The sequence below is a fragment of the Lissotriton helveticus genome, chromosome 6 (genome assembly GCF_964261635.1).
Source record: "Lissotriton helveticus chromosome 6, aLisHel1.1, whole genome shotgun sequence".
Taxonomy (NCBI): Eukaryota; Metazoa; Chordata; class Amphibia; order Caudata; family Salamandridae; genus Lissotriton; species Lissotriton helveticus.
Genome location: NC_136067.1, coordinates 361,553,032 through 361,569,063, shown reverse-complemented (window position 1 = coordinate 361,569,063; position 16,032 = coordinate 361,553,032).

Genomic DNA, 16,032 nt, shown 5'->3' with positions numbered 1-16,032 from the left:
ACTTTCCGCCACCCTTAGTTCCGACCAAGCTACGTCACAAACCGACCGCAGCTGATATTTTCATTTCGTCCTATTTGGACGACACAGTCCCGGAATATGCAAATCCTGTTCCCGCTCCGCCAGTCCCTGTAAATCAGGCACTTCCCGCTCCTCCAGACACCGGAGTACCTGTTACGGTACCCCCGGTCCAGCCCGCCATACAAGTCCAGCCTGCATTTCCATTTCCCACTCTGCCAGGACGAAGAGCATCAGTAGACGACTCTAGTTTAGGGGCCGCAGGAGGAGGTCCTCTAGGAACCCCGCCGCCACACAAACGTTTAACGTTAGCCGAATTACATGCACAAGCGTCACAGCGTACGCCCAGATATCAGTCTGTTGCAGAAATAAGAAAAGCCCTTAACGAATGTGGCTATGATCCAGTCCCAGGCGAGGATAATATGGTTTTATATTCATTACGCGTGAGAAAGGTGACCGAGTATCTAGTCACCCTACCAGATATGAAAGAAGATCTAGACAGAATATATCGTTTCATCCGTACAGGGAATGATCCAGAGAGTATTAGTGACGTCATGTGCCAAAGAAAAGTTGAAGTCCAGCTCATGCTATTAAAGTTTCTGATTAATTGTTTAATACGAGAACAAGATTATCCGACCAAAGATCGAGCCGAAATGAAAGTCCTGACAAAGTGGAGTGATAATATAGCCGAGGGTAAGCATAAGACTATCGGTAGTATAGAGAGTATGTACAAGAAAATTCGTAAAGAAATAATAAGGTTACACGAACAACGTAAAGCAGCACAAGTAAGCGAGAAAGAAAATGACTCTTCTACAGAAGAGGTAGAGGACGAGAATCCCGCTAGAATAGCGTATGTAGGAAAATCTAGGTTTCCAGATCGCCATTTGCGCCTAGAACACAAGTCAGTTTTACGTCATCCAGCACCAGAACAAGGTTCTCTAGAACAAGTATTTCAAGCTACCGACCATATTCTGAAATCACGAATCGGTTATAGCGAGTTAAGTACTATGCATGAACAAGAACTAGCCCGATCAGCAGTCCGATGGATTACTGATTCTACCACTTTTCCAGACGAAATAGTGGCACAAATGTTTCTGAAATTGCCCCCAGCCGAGCAACGACTGGCGGGTATGTATATGATCCAGCACCTCATTACATTGTATGAGGGTCAACATTCTGATCCAGGTCCATTACACGATGTCCTGAACGAGTTACTCCAGTATAAATGGAAAGGTTTAGGTACCGATTTGATTAGTGTCATTCTAGAACAGCGCCACAAATATAGAACGTTTCTGAACCCGCATTTTGTTCATGTTTCACCCCCAGAAAGTAAACCCTTTTACATAGACAGACAGAATCCGTTACGAGAAGTCCACCCAGTTAGAGGAACGGGTGGTGAACTAGAACGAGTGTTTGTTTACACCCCGATCACAAAGATGGAACTCTTAGAGATGAAAAAGTTAATTCCCTGTCATGATAAAGATCCAGCAGGGTTCCACCGAGAATTAAAGGACATGCTCCGTATGGGAGAATACACGTATCCAGACATTATTAAAATGTTAAAAGTCCTGTTGCCCGCAGGGGTATATGAGAAACTCAAGGAAAAAGAATGGGAGGTGGGAGAGAAAAAGATCGATTGGGCAGTCCTAGAAGCTGAAGACAAGATACGAGTACCAGGTACCGGTCTTGGAGATAAATGTAAAGAATTACCTGAACTGTTAATACAAGTTTTGCCCAGATTATTGACAACTAAAAAGGAAGACTGGGATGCAATCTCAGCCTGTAAACAGAAACAAGACGAAGACACTAGTGATTTTTATTCTAGATTTGAGAAATGTTTTATTATAAACAGTGGCCTCAAGACAAGTAGCGAGTCATACCCTCATCTTTTTGTTACTAAACTAGTCGAGAATTCAAGTCCACAAGTTAAGAACCGAGTTTTGAAAGTCGAAAGTACCTGGCAAGCTAATACCCCGTCCCAGATGTTACAGATGCTCCAATACCACCAGAATAGAATCAGAGAAGAGCAAGATCATGAGAGAAAACGTATGAAAGACACGAAAATGAAAGTACTAGTTGCACAATCTGTTCCTCAAGACAGTCAGAAGAGGGGTCCGAATCAAGCCAGTCATCCTGCAGCTCCCGTTAAAGGAAACTGCAATTATTGTAAACAGCCAGGTCATTTTATAAACGAGTGTGCAGTTCTGAAACACAATATAGCTACCGGTAAGACTAAAGAAAGACCACGTCCGCCTAGACAAGAGCAAGTTTCACAGACTTCTCAGCCACAGAATACACAACAGACAGTTACAGCACCACAGCCCATCGCTGCAACACAGCATGTTACACAGCAGATGTACCAGTATGCACAGTCCGAGTATCCAGAGTATCAGCCATATTCATGAAACAGCCTAGAGAGGGAGGTAGGCTTGCCTCTCATCGAGATACCTGTAGATCAAGAAGGTCCCTATGTTCACAGTCAAGTACTAGGGAAAGACAGAAAGTTTCTGATTGATACAGGGGCAAGTAGGACCACCATCAGTCATGCCGAAGTTCCAGGGGCTCCGCTCTCAGGCTCTAGAAATGTTTCCCTTGGATTTTCAGGAAAACCTATTGTAAATGAAATATCAAAGCCAGTTACTCTAGAAGTAGGTCCATTGTCCCGCACTACTGATCTGTTACTTACTAAGTCATGTCCAGAAAATCTATTAGGCATTAAAACACTGAAAGAGTTAGGTGCAGTTATATGCTGTTCCCCAGAGGGAATACGATTGTTCCTACGTGACTTCAAGGGTCACTATGTATTACGAGATTTTGATCCCAGATTGTCTAATGTCCCGCAGCATCTATGGGCGCAAGGTCCAACTGATGTTGGTTATATGCAAATCACACCCCATCGTGTGACTCTCAAGCCAGGTGTAGTCCTGCCACGAATAAGACAGTACAGATTGCCACCTGAGGCTGTAGCAGCCTTATCCAAAATTATTGACGAGCTCGTGGCTCAAGGAGTAGTTGTAGAAACTGACTCCAACATATGTAATTCTCCGATCATTCCTGTCATGAAACGTACTGATCCAAATGCACCCCCAGTATATCGATTAGTGATTGACCTTCGCGAACTTAATAAATGTATTATTCCCCAGTAACCAGTTGTCCCAGATATTTCTTCCCTATTGACAGCCATTGATTCCGAAGCCACATTTTTCACTGTCATAGATCTCAAGAACGCATTCTTCAGTGTCCCCATTCATCCAGACAGCCAGTTTCTTTTCGGATTTTGTTTAAATGGAAGGAGCTATATGTTCACACGCGCTCCTCAAGGTTTCACAGAAAGTCCTAGTATTTACAGTCAAGCACTCAAGAGACAACTAGACAACATTCACATGCCAACTGACACTGCCCTGCTCCAGTATGTCGATGATCTACTGATCACAGCCCGTTCTGAACGTGCTTGCGAGCGAGCCTCACTTACAGTTCTGTATTTCCTAGCCGAGATGGGGCACAAGGTGTCCCCTTCGAAGCTTCAATTCTGTGTCCAGCAAGTGGTCTACTTAGGACACTTACTGTCCAAGAGGGGTAGGCAGTTGACACCCGACCGTATTCAGTTAATAGCGAGTCTTCCTCAGCCAAGGACCCAGAAGGAGGTACGTGCTTTTATCGGCCTTACTTCTTATTGCAGACAATGGATTCCTCAGTATGCATTTCTAGCCAAGCCACTGATACAGTTAACGACACAGGAGGCAGCCGTATCGACTGTCCTCCCTTGGACATCTGAACATACACTTAGTTTCAATGAGTTAAAGAAAGCTTTATGTCAAGCTCCAGTTCTAGCAACACCAAACTACAGTAAGCCTTTTACACTTTTCAACACTGAACGCGAAGGTACAGCATTATCTGTTCTCACACAAGATCAAGCAGGACAATACAAGCCCTGTGCTTATTTTTCGAGCACATTAGATCCTGTAGCCCAGGCTCTGCCTGCGTGCCTCAAGTCAGTTGCAGCCACAGCACTAGCTATCAGACAAAGTGATTCCATAGTCTTGGGACACTCCCTGACAGTACAAGTCCCACACTCCGTGGAAGTTCTTTTAAACCGAACACAGACTCAGCACTTGACAATTGCACGTTTAACAGGTTATGAATTGACACTGTTCCAGCCACACATAGAAATCAGACGCTGCAACGTCCTAAACCCTGCTACATTGTTACCATCAGTTACTTTGAATCCTGCCACACACGACTGTGTGGAAGTAGTTAACATCATGACCAAGCCAAGACAAGATCTGACCGATATTCCATTACCAGATCCCGACCTGACGCTTTATGTGGATGGTTCATGTATGAGAACAAGTACAGGAGAACTAGTAGCCGCGTATGCAGTGACTACTGACACTGAAGTTATTGAAACACACCGTATTGACACCCTGTCTGCTCAAGCAGCAGAGCTAGTTGCTCTGACTCAAGCCTGCATACACGCCAAGAACCTGAAAGTTAATGTTTACACCGATTCACGCTACGCATTTGGAGTCGTACACGACTTTGGAGTGCTCTGGCAGGAGAGAGGTTTCATGACTTCTCATGGAACCAAGATTCAGCATGGTCTCCTCATTCAAGCTCTGTTAGATGCAATACATTTACCGACATCCATTGCTATCATGAAATGCAAAGCACATACGAAAATTACTGACACTATTTCCCAGGGTAATGATCTAGCAGATCGCACAGCCAAGCTTACAGCACAGACACCAGACATTCCAGTTAATAAGACACCGACACTTACTCCAGATCTGACTACCTGTATGACAGTTAAAGACCCTACTCAAGATGTCATAGATATCCAGTTACATGCTACTCCCGATGAAATCAAGAAATGGTCCGAACAAGGAGGGGTCCAGACAGATCAGGGATGGTTAACGAAGGGTAGAGCCACATGGTTTCTCCCCGACTCTATGGTTCAAGTCATTATTAATACCGCACATAGTCCAGCACATCTAGGAGAAAAAGCAATGTTAGACAGTATCCAGAATATTTGGTTCAACAAGCATTTACGAGCTGCAGCCAAGCAGAAAGTCCGTACCTGTATGATATGTTGTCAGTTCAATCCAGGTAAAAGTGTCCCGGTGGAACAAGGTGGATTCCAGCCCCCTGACCACCCTTTTGAAGTCCTCCAGATGGATTACATCCAGATGGAGCGATGTCGAGGTTTCAAGTATGTCCTTGTAGTTGTATGCGCTTTGTCCAGGTGGACAGAAGCATATCCAGTTCCAGATTACACAGCCGCGACCACTGCCAAGCAGTTGGTTCGTGAGTTCTTCCCCCGTTATGGACTCCCTAGAGTCGTATATTCTGATAACGGCCAGCCATTCTCATCTGAACTCATGAAGCATGTTTCCCTGTTGTTAGGATACCAGTGGAAGTTCCATTGTGTACGCCATCCTGAAGCAGCTGGTCTCGTAGAGAGACATAATCAGACCCTGAAAATTCGAATTGCAAAAGTTTGTCAAGAGAAAGGTGTGGACTGGCTAATAGCTCTGCCAGTTGCTCTGTTTTATATGCGCATGGTCGCACATTCCAGATCAGGTCTGTCCCCGTATGAGGTCGTATTCGGCCGCCCCCCTAACATGTGGGGTACTCCTAGACCCCGAAGTATTACCGATGTTTCAAGTAATATGCTGACAGATTACCTAGCTTCCTTGATGTCTGCCCTCAACTCTTGTCGTTCACAGGTTGCCGCCGCATTTCCAGACAATACCGAGGTGGCACCGCATGAAATCGTTCCCGGATCCATGGTCCTAGTGCGAAATTTCGATCGCTCAAGTCCGCTGGAGCCTCGCTGGAAGGAGCCCCGACAGGTCCTCCTGGCCACCCGTACAGCCGTGAAGTTGGAAGGACGCAAAGGCTGGGTGCATCTATCGCACATCAAGAAGTTTTATGGATTGAAACCAGCTTCAAAGAACATTTCCGAGGATTTAAAGGACTGCCAAAGTACTATTCTTAAGGACTGTCCCGCAAAAGACAATGTTACTGCACCCTCCCTGTTAGAGACAACTCCGCAACAGGAGTATAAACTTAAGTTAAGGTCTAGTAAAATAAGTCAGCCAGTTTGATTGTCTAAGTCCTCCCCTAGGTGAAACGGTTAGACCGGTTTCTGACATGTATAAAATAGACCCCCATAGTGAGAGAGTTAGTCAAAACTCAATCCGATGTATCGTTTTTCTATGTTTCATATTATTTCTCAGCATTATGATTTCCTGCACCAGTTATGCATTTTATCTGTATTTTCCAGTCTCACATGTAAATAAGTCCTCTAATGCTACAGTAGAGCACACGTTTAGTGATCTGCCTCCTCATGAACTCTCTTACCGCCTCGCTATGCGTAACAATTCTTTTATCCGCATGTTACATTACTCACACCAGACCAGCAATGCCACTAATTGTTGGGTGTGTGGTCGACTCCCCCCTTTCCAGACACCGAAGGGAGTTCTGCCACTCTTTCCTTATCCATTTTCACGTAATGGTTCGTGTGGAGCATGGTCCACGTTAACGTCATCCTCAACAGATATGTCTTTTCTTAACAATACATGTTTCCCAGACAAGCAAGGTCTTCCCCACAGAACAGGGTTAGATCTAGAAAACGAAGTTTACAATTTAGGAAATTATTCTTCGAATTTTATGGTCCTGAATGTTCAGTCTGATACTACTCCAGACTTACCTGCTATTTCAGTACTACCAGTCAAAGGTGAATTATGTGTCCGAAATAATGGTTCCGTACATGTAGGACACAGCGATTGTACTACTATTGTCAAGTATAGTGACAGTGGGAAATCTATTTTCAAAGCTTCACGTCATTCTTATTTTATTTGTGGTCAAACCGCATATGTTCGTCTGCCCCTCGATTGGGAGGGAACCTGTTACATTGCCTTCCTACTGCCACCTGTTTTCCTAGCCCCATCTGATTATCACAGAAACACACATCTAGTACACATTAGACATAGAAGGGAGATTGAGTCCCCAATTGTCGATTATACTGAAACTGCTCTAGAACAGTATACAGATTTCAATAGAGGTTTCTTCTTCTTTATAGGCCCTATCCAGAATAGTAAGCTAATCCGTAGGTTAACCAGAACCCTTGAAGCTGTAGTAAATGAGACTGCCTCTGCCCTAGGTAACTTAACCGAAGAGCAATCTGCTATGAGATTTGTCGTTTTGCAAAATCGTCTCGTCCTTGACGTCATACTGGCCGATAGGGGCGGGGCATGTAGAGTCATCGGATCTAGTTGTTGCATTTTCATTCCAAATAACGCGCCGTCTGTTTATTCAGCTATAACCAGACTCCATAAAATTGCCCATCTGTTACACCAAGATCCAGGCACCTGGACATGGTCCGGTTGGTTCTGGAATATAATTTCCGCCTGGGGATGGAAAGTATTGTCCTTTCTAGGTATTGCAGTAGCGATCATATTCAGTTGCTGCCTCTGTATACAATGTGGCTCTGCGATTTGCGGCATTTGTGCTACCTCTTGTATTCCTAGTCCCAAGCCCCGTTCTAGATCCCGTTCCAAGAAAATTCGAGACGAGCAAATGATACTGTATGAAATGATAGATGGTATCATGAATATTGATGTTTCCTGATGGAAACGTAGTGACAAGGAGGGAATGTGGAAAAGTAAATTTTGCCATGTTCTGTGTCCCTACGCGTCCTCCATCATATGTTATGTGTGCATGATTAATATGCATATGTATTCCCCATGTTCGATTAATGACGCAATTCAGGCCTATGTAAAGTTACGTTGCCACGTTTCTCAGTGTGCACGTTATTCTATTGTAAAGTCCCCGTTTCTAGGCCTCAAAAGGGCCCGGACACCAGATTCAGCTCCTGTCTCCTGAAGCCCTCGCTGAGGAGCGATACAGCCCCCACCTGTATCCCTGACCCTTCACTTACTTCCTGCCTCACAGTGCCCGGTTCAGCCTGGCTCTGCCTCTGAGTCTGCCAAGAGTATGTTATGATTCTAGTTATCAGTTCAGCCCTCCTTCTCTGCATTCCTAAGCTACTGAACCGCATCAATAGTTTCCGTCATTGTCTAGCCTTTACGTCTCCATGTTAGAGAAATACTGTATTTATGGTCATTTAATATTCTTCATCACGCACTACATGTAGAATAATGCATGCTCCAGTCTTAGAGTCTGTTAGCCTTTACCCCGATAACTTTTGGATTCTATCAACATGTTCTCTAAACATCAGATACTAGATACTGTTTAGGTACATGTCGCCCTGACTCTCCAGACTTCAGTCTCTGCTCCTAGCACAGAGTCCGTAGCCCCCAGCTTCTCCTAGTAACACGTCATTGCCAGTTTGCGCGCACCATCAGGTTAGAGGTCCCGGCTCCTTAGGTAGCCCCCTCCATGTTTCTGCCTCATTCATGACATATTCTGTTACGTTTGCATCACATGTCTATGTATACGCCCTGTTACACCTACTTTCACCCTTATCTTTCGCGACTGCTACGCGTCACACCCTTTGCTCCACCCACTGCTCCGCCTATCATATGTATTGTAATGCAACTGTTTTAGTATATATGATCGTGTATTGTTATTAAATGTTAGCGCGCTCATTCCCTGTCCCCCCCCTTCAGGGCCCTGCCATCCTATTCCTATGCAGGTTGTCCTGTTCCTGTCCTTTATGCTGTAATAAACCTGCAAAACTCCTACTACCTCGAATCTTGACTCTTATTTATTGAGCTATCTGTTATTGCTATGCCTAGATAAAAATAGATCCGGTATTATTTATTTATATACCACAAGTGCCTGTCCGAACTCCTGGAATTTCCATACTGATTTGTGTTTCCGTATGCTTTTTGTATCTCGACTTTCTCAGATGTGGCAGCGCTGTCACAAGCTGGCCTCATGAAGACACGGAAATAACTGGAAAATGTATGATGCGTTTTCTCACTATGAGTTTTGAGTGTAGTTACATCATAGTAGAGCGAGGGGTGGATATTTATCTCTAAACTCAGGTTTCCTTTCTTCACAAGATGTGTGATCCTGGGCAGGTCACTGCATCTCCTTCTGCCTCAGATGCATCAGCTGCCACTGCAGCAACTTGGCAACAGGGTCCTCAATATGAACTGTTGCCTAAAAGTGAAACGGGGCGTGTCCTGTAGCTGCTGTTGGTCACTACCACCCCTTCCCCTCAGCAGTGTTTACGGTAAGGAGGCCTGAATGCACCATCTGTGAAAATAATGACGACGTCACTGTCATCAGGGGAAGGGGCCTAATGCATGTTCAGTAACAAAACCACGAGTTGAATCCAAGCATTCTGCCAACTTTCAAGTCATACTGTGAACACGTGTGTGGTGGTTAGTGACGTGGTCCTCTCAAGTGACGTCAGAGCCAGGTTTCAGCTACCATAACCTCGCTACCCTCCAATTCCAAAGCAACATACATCCTGATCATGACAGCTCCATTTTTCACCACAGGGACCCAGTTCAATGGTTGGAATCTGCCTGCTAAATCCATCTATGCACTCGTCCCTCCAATTGTTTCATTTATCGATTCATCCATTTCTCCCATCCACCCGTCCAGCCTGCCCTTATCCAGCCCAGAGAATAGCTTGCCTGCTCCTGTCCACCATGTGCTGTTGACTGTCCCTATCTGAGGAATCCGGAGTTATCCCAGAAGGGATGCCCAGGCCAGCGGCAGGTACGTGGAACTGAAACAAAGCAGACACGAAGAAAAGCCCGGAGGGTTTGGTGTCTGTCAAAAAAAAAAGCAATCACACAGCACTGGACCACTGCTGCTCGCACCCTGACGCCATCTCCGACAGAGCCTGACAATCTGCATTCCGGGGGGGGGGGAGGCTTCAGGAGACAACCACAGACCCACGTCTCAGGATCGCAGTATTTCGGGGTACCAGAGACAGACACAACACAGTGAAGCGCAACCAGTGAAACGCTAGAACAGTGTGATCGCAGCAACGAGAAGACGAACACAAACATGTCATTTGCAGCTAATTGAGAACAAACCTTGATCCAGCCCATAAGAGCCGGCAGACGTCCCCCTGCTGACCTCTCCAGCGGATCACGACATTACACCCATCCGTGGATGGGTGGTAACAGGGGAAACAAACGCTTCTCTCATCCTCGCTCACACATCCACGTCGCCTTCACTTCCTCGAACAGCAACTTCGAGCTTGTTCGCCACAGCGCCATCTAGTGACCGCATAGCCGAACAGTAAGGCTGAATGGTGAACGCGCCCGGCCATCTGGATTCACTTACGGAGGCACCCTGACAGCTCCTAATTATAATTAATGTACTTCTTTGCGCGAGCACGAACAAAATATGCCCAAAATGGCGGAACAAAACTACATTTACCCTATCACTTCAAGCCTATTAAAACGACAACACAACGAAGACGAATCACTGGCCAGATGACAGAACACGCTAAGGAATGTGTGGAATTTCTCTCGGCCAAAGCCCTAGGAGATACTTCTTTTTTTTCTCCTTTAACATTAGTTCTCTAACTCCTCCCACTTACAGTGGGGAGGAGTCCGAGCCCTAACAATATATGAAAAAATACATTGTAGAGATTTTATTTTGATCCTTCTAACACAAATAAATAAACAAACAAATAAATACAAGTTATGGATCTTTGTGTAAAAGGCACCAATCCATTGGGCCTCCTAGCAAAGGTGTATGTTGTTTTAATGACTTTCTGTGATTAAATTCTGACATATCTTGTAGCTTTGTTATAGATTCTTACATAATAAACATGTTGTTTGCATGACTGTTGTGTGGCTGACGTAATTGCGTTCGCAGGACCACCTGTCACGTGACCTTTACTTAGTACAGTAAGTGCTGACATAACTCATAGTGTAATTAAGAGGCCAGTTGGAGTAGGCGGGTCCTGATAGTGCATTTCTAATGCGAAATCAGTGGAAGAAATGCCATTAACAGCCATTAACATCTAAGAGGCAATCTGCAATATGGAAAATTCTGTGAGAAACATTTGCTCTTAATTAAGCACAGAATTCACTATTTTTGATTTATCTTTAATTTGAACAGTAATGCCATGGGGTGAGCCCACGTCAAAGCAAATACATTAATGCTGCACACTGTTTCAAAAAGAAAATTGATGTAAGTGGGTAGTGTTAAATCAGTACCCCCTGAAGGGTAATAAATACAGTCATGCAGCATGAGTCATTTCAGGACTTATTACTGGTTTAGTCAAAGGAAGTTCAGAACAAAGTGTGGGCCATTCACATTGAAGAAGAGAAGGGGAAGCTTGTACATTCTATTGACAGGCTATGTAAAGAGAAGCTATAGCTTTCCTATGAGTATTCATTGACCGTCACGAGCGTGGTTTCCAGCCCCGCGCTTCCGGCGGTGTGTGCAGGCTTGATAAGACGCCTATTTGAATATGAATTCAAGCAGCACCCTTTCCCTGTAATTTGCTTTCCAGGAGATGAATCGGTGGGTGCTCTGTTTATTTGCTGCTGCTCTCCTGAAGCTTTAGTTAAGGAAAAAAACATTACCTATTTGAGAGATCAAATTAGGAATTATTCGCAGAAAGAACAACGTTAGCACATTTAAAAACATATTCACTTACCGGATTCGAAATGAAAAAAGTAATAGAATCATGTAGATAGCGATTATTATAAAGATTTATTTTGAGAAAAAAAAGGCTCAGCTGGCCTCCGAGAATTCAATTCCGGTGTTAAACTATCAGAGGGCCCTATTACGACTACAGCGCTCCACCGCCTTATTCTGACTAAGACGGTCAGACTGCCGCTGGCAGCGCGACACGAAGGGGAGCATGGGCGGGACAGCGCCCTAGTCCCACACGTCGGGCGAGCGGAGCCTGAAGCGCACCCCCCCCTGAGCCGCCCCCCCCGGCCAACAGCCAATGGGGAGGGCTCTCCTGGGGACAGGGGAGGTGCTTCCGGGGGATATGTCCAGGCCCAGCAACTAGGCTCGGCCTTTCTTTCCCGCGCCTAGTCCTGGGCTGCTCTGCGCTGTCCTGGGCTGTCCTGGGCTGCTCTGCGCGCTGATCGTCGCGGCGTGGTCTCCTGCTAACAGCCAGGTATGCGCTGCTCTCTTCCCTCCCCCCCGGCCTTGTCCCTGGGCATGACCAGGTTGCACGAGGCCCCTGTGGCGAACACACGGGGGAGGAAGAGGTAGCCACGCTAGTGTGCGTGCGGTCGGGCGCACCTTAGATACGCTCGAGATCGGGGCGGCGAGGGGAGGTTCAGCCGTCCCGGGCAAGCTTAAGACGGTCAGACTGCCTCTGGACCACTGCTACCGCCGGGGATCCGCGATCCCTTGGTGGTGGTGCAGCGGCCTGAGGCTGCAATATGTTGGCGGTGCCGCAGCGGCACCACCAATCATATTACAAGTTTCCTCACCGCCACCGTTTTCATGGGGGGGAGCCCGCCATGAAAAGTGTGGCATTAGGAAACTAAGGGGGCCCAGTCTAGGCCCCCTGGTGCCTCTGCGCCAGGGAAAGCATGGAGTGGGGCACATGGTATGCCCCCCAGTATGCATGCATCCCCAGTTTCTGCAGGGCATGGACTTAACAGTCCATGCCCTGTAGGAACGTGCAATGGCGTTCCCATTGCAGTGCCTTGCTAAGGCTCACATATGAGCCTTAACACGGCACCGCTGAGGACCAGCTGCAGCAGGACCGCCCGATCTGGATCCCACTCGGATCCGGCATGCGGTCACAGTATGGGTTTGGCGGTCTTGGAGCGGGCTGGTGTGGCGGCCTGCTCCAAGACCACCGAATTCATAAAACGTTCCTAAGTGTGAATAGAGCAGATTGGTATGCCTCAAATAGTACAGCATTTTCCCACTTTGGACATGATGGCTTTCATGGCAAGACAGGAAGCTAGCTTTATGCATAAACTTTTAGTCACTCCTGATGAGCATCAACTCTTAAAAGTTTCCAAATCAGAACTTTAACACATCACAATATAACATTGAACCCTCTGTCTTATAAATACACGTTGACCTCCATATCCCTGCTCTTTTGTTTGCTTCTTCTGAACAGATAAGTATAATTAATTGTGACATTATTAATTATATGAATAGTTATTTTATATATAATAATTGCATTACGTGGTAGACATGTTGATTGTTTGTGTATTAGATGATACCCAATTTATGGATAAAAAATGTGTCTTAAAATTAATTTTTTTTAAGTTTTTATCTGTTTTTAGGAGTTAATAACACATACTGTTTCTTTTAAGTTAGAGTTACAAGTAATTTAAGTTTTAAAAACATTGTAATTTATCAAATATTTGGTAAATAGGAATTCAAATTTACTAGCCAGTTTTTTGTAATGCGTTGCGTTTTTTTAAACACCATGCCTGGGTGGGCTTGAGAGCAAGAGCAGTTTGAACCCTCTCGTTCTCTGATCGTAGGACGCGAGCAGCTGAACGCCTGCCATAATTTCTGGGACAGTTGTATGAAAGCGTCAGAAGGAAATAGGGCTTGCAGTAGGCAGTGTGTACGCACCTGATGAACTGAGTCAGAGTGTATGTTTCTGAAGAAAATAGAGCATGTTTTTAGGCATTTGGATGTATTTAGAGGGACATTTGGCATGCAAAACGGTTTAGTGCAGCGTTGAAGAGTTTACAGGCAGTATTACATAGAGAAATCATATAAACAGAGGAAAAGGGAAACATTATATTGTTTTAATATGTATATAAAGAAAAAGTCAAAATTACTGGAAAAAACTTTGAGGAGTCAAGCCAGGAATGTACAATTGGAAAAATAATAAGTCAGGAGTTGCATGATGCTGTTCAGGAAACAGGAAAACATGTACTAAGTACAAAAAGGGAACTTAGACATGTAGATGAAGAGGAATATTTCTCTATATCTGATGAGGAGGATCTGAATAGAGGTCCAGGAGGTAAATGCACGAAGGAGAAGAAACATATGGATGGAATATCCAGTAAGAAAGGAGTCCAAAGCAGCTTAATAAGAGTTGGTGTCCAAAGTGGTACAAAGAAAAGTCAGTTTAACACTGATAGTGAATTTGATTCAAAGGATGAAATAGAGATGAGAGGTGAAACATCCAATATAGATGAATATATCCTAGATTTGGATCATAAAGATTGTCTATTGGATGCATTTGATCACCATAACAAAAATAAGCATAGAGAGATATCTACAGTTATACATCCATTAGGAGAAAAGTTATTTGACCCTAGAGATATAAGACACCCGAAGGGTAAGGATTGGTGGCACTTAGATCATGTGTCTAATTATACAAAGAACAGGATAAGGGGGCCACTAGAGAAAGATGATAGGAACATTATGAGGGCAGATTGTTCGCATCCAGTGATAGAGGAAAAGGTAACCCTAACACCAAATCTACACCCAGAATCAATAACATATCTCTTGAAGATGAGGAGAGACCCAAGAAAGGGTTTAGAGAGATCATTAAAGCAATGCCAGGACAGGGCTCCGGATATCCTGGGTCCACTGGATAGAATGTTTGATACAGTGGAAGATGCATATTTGAATGGGGGTAATCTAAGCATTCATTTATTAAGAGAATGGTGTCAGCGTGCCATTTTTTCTTAAGCAAGGCCAATGCAGGGCTTCTGGCGGAAAGACGCAGGACAGTACTAATGAGTATTAACCCAAAAGTGGATAATTTAGCCAGAAAAGAGTGTAGTGATGAGGCTAAGGGATTACTATTCTGAGGTGGGATGGTTAAATCCCTGAGTATATATGTACAGACTTTTAGAAGTCTTTATGAAGCAAAATATTCATTGCGCAGAGTATTTACAGGGAACAGTCTTTATGGGAAGACTGGGAGGAGAGGGCACCCTTTCATCTGAGAAAATTACAAGTCCCATTATCTAAATAATAGAAAGTCAAAATACCAGTTATGGAAACTATAGAGGGAACTAAGGGGGTACCCAATTTTTATCCCCAACAAGTGAGAGGAGGAGGAGGTTGATCTGGTAGAGGAAGAGGACAAAATAGCCACCACACTGTTTGGTTTGCAGGGATGATATCGACCCAACTCCTCGTACCCTACCTTACTGCTTGTGTTTTTGAGAGGCCCACGAGATAGTTTGGGTGGTGCCAGGGACGAGGGCCTAGATGGTGCTGGACATTGTTAATGCCCTGGCGCACTTGTCAATCTTTAAGGAAAGGGGAGACACTGTATGAATTCTCTGAGGTCTTTAGTGCTTTGTCCCTCCCTGTCCAAGCTACCCAGAGTCTGTACCCACCCTTTTCGACCTGCAATCAATTTCCGTAGTCTTGATCTCCCCCTTTTGTCTGTGTCATGGGTGTGTAGCTGTCAGAAGTCATGTTCCCTGAGCCATCTGAGAGTTTGGTCTCAATGGATTGAGGTGTCTGGGATGACACCTACAACACAGAACAGATAAATTACACAACAATCCACTAATTAGCTGCACAAGCTTAATCTATTCACAGGTAAGTATTATGTCGTAGAAGAACGTTCCCCTGGCCTACTCTTGCATCAAATGTATTCAATGTCTTTGGAACTATTTACATCCTCTTAGTTTCACAAGGTAAGTAGGAGCCCAGTTAGGAACACAACTTTCAATTAGTTAGTGCAAGATGAATTTTGCCCTGTGTATGTCCTACCGCAAGTTTCAATGTTAGTTAATTCAAGATGAGTTTTGCCCTGTTAATGTCACAAGGTAAATAAGCCTCAATGGATAAACAGCAACAAGGAAGTTTCTCCAAATAATCAGGGTTAAATAAGGTCACTGCGCTTCCTTCACGTTGGTATCACTGCTTGATTTTGGTTACTCTGTATCTGTAGTGGTTAATTATACTTACTCACTGTTTTTTTCCTTCCTTTATTTCAGGTGGGAGAGTGGCATTCTGCAGTGCAGAGGCTCAGATGCCCTGTATGGTGAAAGGGAGTGGCTCCCATAGAGACTTGGGTGAGTTGCAGAGCAGAACTCGGACCGCGAGTGAGTGACACAATGCTGTTCGGATGAATCCTCAAGGCAAAGCGCTTTCCAGAAG